Consider the following 7,005-nt stretch of genomic DNA (forward strand, 5'->3'; position numbering starts at 1 on the left):
AAAGAAATACAAAGGAACACTGGTAAACAGGTAGAAGACAGTAAAGAGGAAGCACAAAAATCCCTTAAAGAATTGCAGGAGAACACTGCTAAAGAGTTACAAATCCTTAAAGAAAAACAGGATAACATAATCAAACAGGTAGAAGTCCTTAAAGAAAAACAGGAAAACACATCCAAACAGATGATGGAAATGAACAAAACCATACTAGACCTAAAAAGGGAAGTAGACACAATAAAGAAAACCCAAAATGAGGCAACACTGGAGATAGAAATCTGGAACCATAGATACCAGCATCAGCAACAGAATACAAGAGATGGAAGAGAGAATCTCAGGTGCAGAAGATTCCATAGAGAACATCGGCACAACAATCAAGGAAAATGTAAAATGCAAAAAGATCCTAACTCAAAACATCCAAGAAATACAGGACACAATGAGAAGACCAAACCTACGGATAATAGGAGTGGATGAGAATGAAGATTTTCAACTCAAAGGACCAGCAAACATCTTCAACAAAATTATAGAAGAAAACTTCCCAAATCTAAAGAAAGAGATGCCCATGAACATACAAGAAGCCTACAGAACTCCAAATAGACTGGACCAGAAAAGAAATACCTCCCGACACATAATAATCAGAACAACAAATGCTCTAAATAAAGATAGAATACTAAAAGCAGCAAGAGAAAAAGGCCAAGTAACATATAAAGACAAACCTATCAGAATTACACCAGATTTTTCACCAGAGACTATGAAAGCCAGAAGATCCTGGACGGATGTTATACAGACACTAAAAGAACACAAATTCCAGCCCAGGCTACTATACCCAGCCAAACTCTCAATTAACATAGATGGAGAAACCAAAGTATTCCACGACAAAACCAAATTCACACATTATCTCTCCACGAATCCAGCCCTTCAAAGGATAATAACAGAAAAAAACCAATACAAGGACAGGAACCACGCCCTAGAAACTACAAGAAGGTAATCCCTCAACAAACCTAAAAGAAGACAGCCACAAGAACAGATTGCCAACTTTAACAACAAAAATAACAGGAAACAACAATTACTTTTCCTTAATATCTCTTAATATCAATGGACTCAACTCCCCGATAAAAAGACATAGACTAACAAACTGGCTACACAAACAAGACCCAACATTTTGCTGCTTACAGGAAACTCATCTCAGAGTAAAAGATAGACACTACCTCAGAATGAAAGGCTGGAAAACAATTTTCCAAGCAAATGGTATGAAGAAACAAGCTGGAGTAGCCATTCTAATATCTGATAAGATTGACTTCCAACCCAAAGTCATTAAAAAAGACAGGGAGGGACACTTCATACACATCAAAGGTAAAATCCTCCAAGAGGAACTATCAATCCTGAATATCTATGCTCCAAATACAAAGGCAGCCACATTCATTAAAGAAACTTTAGTAAAGCTCAAAGCACACATTGCACCTCATACAATAATAGTGGGAGACTTCAACACACCACTTTCACCAATGGACAGATCGTGGAAACAGAAACTAAACAGGGACACAGTGAAAACTAACAGAAGTTATGAATCAAATGTATCTGGCAGATATCTACAGAACATTCTATCCTAAAACAAAAGGATATACCTTCTTCTCAGCACCTCATGGTACTTTCTCCAAAATTGACCACATAATTGGTCACAAAACAGGCCTCAACAGATACAAAAATATTGAAATTGTCCCATGCATCCTATCAGATCACCATGGACTAAGGCTGATCTTCAATAACAAAATAAATAATAGAAAGCCAACCTTCACATGGAAACTGAACAACACTCTGCTCAATGATACCTTGGTCAAGGAAGGAATAAAGAAAGAAATTAAGGACTTTTTAGAGTTCAATGAAAATGAAGCCACAACATACCCAAACTTATGGGACGCAATGAAAGCATTTCTAAGAGGAAAACTCATAGCTCTGAGTGCCTCCAAAAAGAAACTAGAGAGAGCACACATTAGCAGCTTGACAACACACCTAAAAGCTGTAGAACGAAAGGAAGCAAATTCACCCAAGAGGAGTAGACGGCAAGAAATAATCAAACTCAGGGGTGAAATCAACCAAGTAGAAACAAGAAGAACAATTCAAAGAATCAACCAATCGAGGAGCTGGTTCTTTGAGAAAATCAACAAGATAGATAAACCCTTAGCCAGACTCACTAGAGGGCATAGGGAAAGTACTCTAATTAACAAAATCAGAAATGAAAAGGGAGACATAACAACAGACCCTGAAGAAATCCAAAACACCATCAGATCATTCTACAAAAGGCTATACTCAACAAAACTGGAGAACCTAGATGAAATAGAGAAGTTTCTAGACAGATACCAGGTACCAAAGTTGAATCAAGATCAGGTTAATGATCTAAACAGCCCTATATCCCCCAAAGAAATAGAAGCAGTCATTAATAGTCTCCCAACCAAAAAAAGCCCAGGACCAGATGGGTTTAGTACAAAGTTCTATCAAACCTTCAAAGAAGAACTAATCCCAGTTCTTCACAAACTATTCCACTAAATAGAATCAGAAGGTACTCTACCCAACTCATTCTATGAAGCCACAATTACTCTGATACCTAAACCACATAAAGACCCAACAAAAATAGAGAACTTCTGACCAATTTCCCTTATGAATATTGATGCAAAAATCCTCAATAAAGTTTTCGCTAACCGAATTCAAGAACACATCAAAACAATCATCCATCCTGACCAAGTAGGATTCATCCCAGGGATGCAAGGATGGTTCAATATAGGAAAATCCATCAATGTAATCCATTATATAAACAAACTCAAAGACAAAAACCACATGATCATCTCGTTAGATGCTGAAAAAGCATTTGACAAAATCCAACACCCATTCATGATAAAACTATTGGAAAGATCAGGAATCCAAGGCCAATACCTAACCATGATAAGAGCAATATACAGCAAACCAGTAGCCAACATCAAAGTAAATGATGAGAAGCTGGAAGCAATCCCACTAAAATTAGGAACTAGACAAGGCTGCCCACTCTCTCCCTACCTATTCAACATTGTACTTGAAGTCCTAGCCAGAGCAATTAGACAACAAAAGGAGATCAAGGGGATACAAATCGGAAAAGAAGTCAAAATATTGCTTTTTGCAGATGATATGATAGTATACATAAGTGACCCTAAAAATTCCACCAGAGAACTCCTAAGCCTGATAAATAGCTTCGGTGAAGTAGCAGTAAGATCGAGAATCGATAAATGGGACCTCATAAAGTTGCAAAGCTTCTGCAAGGCAAAAGACACCGTCAATAAGACAAAAAGACCACCAACAGATTGGGAAAGGATCTTTACCTATCCTAAATCAGATAGGGGACTAATATCCAATATATATAAGGAACTCAAGAAGGTGGACTCCAGAAAATCAAATAACCCCGTTAAAAAATGGGGCTCAGAACTGAACAAAGAATTCTCACCTGAGGAATATCGAATGGCAGAGAAGCACCTGAAAAAATGTTCAACATCCTTAATCATCAGAGAAATGCAAATCAAAACAACCCTGAGATTCCACCTCACACCAGTCATAATGGCTAAGATGAAAAATTCAGGTGACAGCAGATGCTAGCGAGGATGTGGAGAAAGAGGAACACTCCTTCATTGTTGGTGGGATTGCAAGCTGGTACAACCACTCTGGAAATCAGTTTGGCGGTTCCTCAGAAAATTGGACATAATACTACCAGAGGATCCAGCAATACCTCTCCTGGGCATATATCCAGAAGATGTTCCAACCGGTAAGAAGGACACATGCTCCACTATGTTCATAGCAGCCTTATTTATAATAGTCAGAAGCTGGAAAGAACCCAGATGCCCCTCAACAGAGGAATGGATACAGAAAATGTGGTAAATTTACACAATGGAGTACTACTCAGCTATTAAAAGGAATGAATTTATGAAATTCCTAGGCAAATGGATGGATCTGGAGGGCATCATTCTGAATGAGGTAACATATTCACAAAGGAACTCACACAATATGTACTCACTGATAAGTGGATATTAGCCCAAAAACTTATTATACCCAAGATATAAGATACAATTTGTTAAAGGCATGAAACTCAAGAAGAACGAAGACCAAAGTGTGGACACTGTGCCCCTTCTTGGAATTGGGAACAAAACACCCATGGAAAGAGTTACAGAGATAAAGTTTGGAGCTGTGAAGAAAGGATGGACCATCTAAAGACTGCCATATCCAGGGATCCATCCCCTAATCAGCTTCCAAACGCTGACACCATTGCATACACTAGCAAGATTTTGCTGAAAGGACCCAGATATAGCTGTCTCTTGGGAGACAATGCCGGGGCCTAGCAAACACAGAAGTGGATGCTCACAGTCAGCTATTGGATGGATCACAGTGCCCCCAATGGAGGAGCTAGAGAAAGTACCCAATGAGCTAAAGGGAACTGCAACCCCATAGGTGGATCATTATTAGGAACTAACCAGTACCCCAGAGCTCTTGTCTCTAGCTGCATTTGTATCAAAAGATGGCCTAGTAGGCCATCACTGGAAAGAGAGGCCCATTGGACTTGCCAACTTTATATGCCCCAGTACAGGGGAATGCCAGGGCCAAGGGGTGGGGGTGGGTGGGTGGGGCACTGGGAGGGGGGGAGTGTATTGGGGACTTTTTGGATAGCATTGGAAATGTAATTGAGGAAATTACCTAATAATAATAATAATAATATAAAAAAGGATACTTTCCCTGTGCCCTCTATTGAGTCTGGCTAAGGGTTTGTCTATTTTGTTGATTTGTCAAAGACCTGGCTCCTCGTTTGGTTGATTCTTTGAATAGTTCTTCTTATTTCCACTTGTTTGATTTTGCCCCTGCGTTTGATTATTTCCTGCCATCTACTCCTCTTGGGTGAATTTGCTTCATTTTGTTCTAGAGCTTTTAGGTGTTGTTAAGCTAGTGCTCTGTCTAGTTTCTTTTTGGAGGCACTCATAGCTATGAGTTTTCCTCTTAGAAATGCTTTCATTGTGTCACATAAGTTTGGGTATGTTGTGGCTTCATTTTCATTAAACTCTAAAAAGTCCTTAATTTCTTTCTTTATTCCTTCCTTGACCAAGGTATCATTGAGAAGAGTGTTGTTCAGTTTCCACGTGAATGTTGGCTTTCTATTATTTATTTTGTTATTGAAGATCAGCCTTAGTCCATGGTGATCTGATAGGATGCATGGGACAATTTCAATATTTTTGCATCTGTTGAGGCTTGTTTTTTGACCAATTATGTGGTCAATTTTGGAGAAGGTACCATGAGGTGCTGAGATGAAGGTATATCCTTTTGTTTTAGGATAAAATGTTCTGTAGATACCTGTCAGATCCATTTGTTTCATTACTTCTGTTAGTTTCAATGTGTCCCTGTTTAGTTTCTGTTTCGACCATCTGTCCATTGATGAAAGTGGGGTGTTGAAGTCTCCCACTAATATTGTGTAAGGTGCAACGTGTGCTTTGAGCTTTACTATATTTTCTTTAATGAATGTGGCTGACCTTGCATTTGGAGCATAGATATTCAGAATTGAGAGTTCCTCTTTGAAGATTTTACCTTTGATGAGTATGAAGTGCCCCTCCTTGTCTTTTTTGATGATTTTGGGTTGGAAGCCAATTTTATTAGATATTAGAATGGCTACTCCAGCTTGTTTCTTCATACCATTTGCTTGGAAAATTGTTTTCCAGCCTTTCATTCTGAGATAGTGTCTATCTTTTTCTCTGAGATGAGTTTCCTATAAGCAGCAAAATGTTGGGTCTTTTTTGTGTAGCCAGTTTGTTAGTCTATGTCTTTTTATTGGGGAGTTGAGTCCATTAATATTAAGAGATATTAAGGAAAAGTAATTGTTGCTTCCTGTTATTTTTGTTGTCAAAGTTAGCATTTTGTTCTTGTGGCTATCTTCTTTTAGGTTTGTTGAGGGATTACCTTCTTGCTTTTTCTAGGGCATGGTTCCCATCCTTGTATTGTTTTGTTTTTGTTTTTGTTTTTTTTTTTTGTTATTATCCTTTGAAGGGCTGGATTCGTGGAAAGATAATGCATGAATTTGGTTTTGTTGTGGAATATGGTAATTGATTTGGTTTCTCCATCTATGGTAATTCAGAGTTTGGGTGGGTATAGTAGCCTGGGCTGGAATTTGTGTTCTCTTAGTGTCTGAATAACATCTGTCCAGGCTCCTCTGTCTTTCATAGTCTCTGGTGAAAAATCTGGTGTAATTCTGATAGGCTTGCCTTTATATGTTACTTGACCTTTTTCCCTTACTGCTTTTAGTATTCTATTTTTATTTAGTGCATTTGTTGTTCTGATTATTATGTGTCAGGAGGAATTTCTTTTCTGGTCCAGTCTATTTGGAGTTCTGTAGGCTTCTTGTATGTTCATGGGCATTTCTTTCTTTAGATTTGGGAAGTTTTCTTCTATAATTTTGTTGAAGATATTTGCTGGTCCTTTGAGTTGAAAATCTTCATTTTCATCCACTCCTATTATCCGTAGGTTTGGTCTTCTCATTGTGTCCTGGATTTCCTGGATGTTTTGTGTTAGGATCTTTTTGCATTTTCCATTTTCTTTGATTGTTGTGCCGATGTTCTCTATGGAATCTTCTGCACCTTAGATTCTCCCTTCCATCTCTTGTATTCTGTTGCTGATGCTCGTATCTATGGTTCCAGATTTCTTTCCTAGGGTTTCTCTCTCCAGCGTTGCCTCACTTTGGGTTTTCTTTATTGTGTCTACTTCCCTTTTTAGGTCTAGTATGGTTTTGTTCAATTACATCACCTGCTTGGATGTGTTTTCCTGTTTTTCTTTAAGGACTTGTAACTCTTTAGCAGTGTTCTCCTGTATTTCTTTAAGTGAGTTATTAAAGTCCTTCCTGATGTCCTGTACCATCATCATGAGATATGCTTTTAAATCCAGGTGTAGCTTTTTAGGTGTGTTGGGGTGCCCTGGACTGGGCGAAGTGGGAGTGCTGGGTTCTGATGATGGTGAGTGGTC

This window comes from Mus caroli, unplaced genomic scaffold, assembly GCF_978045245.1.
Source record: "Mus caroli unplaced genomic scaffold, Mus_caroli_1 scaffold_12, whole genome shotgun sequence".
NCBI classification, from domain to species: Eukaryota; Metazoa; Chordata; class Mammalia; order Rodentia; family Muridae; genus Mus; species Mus caroli.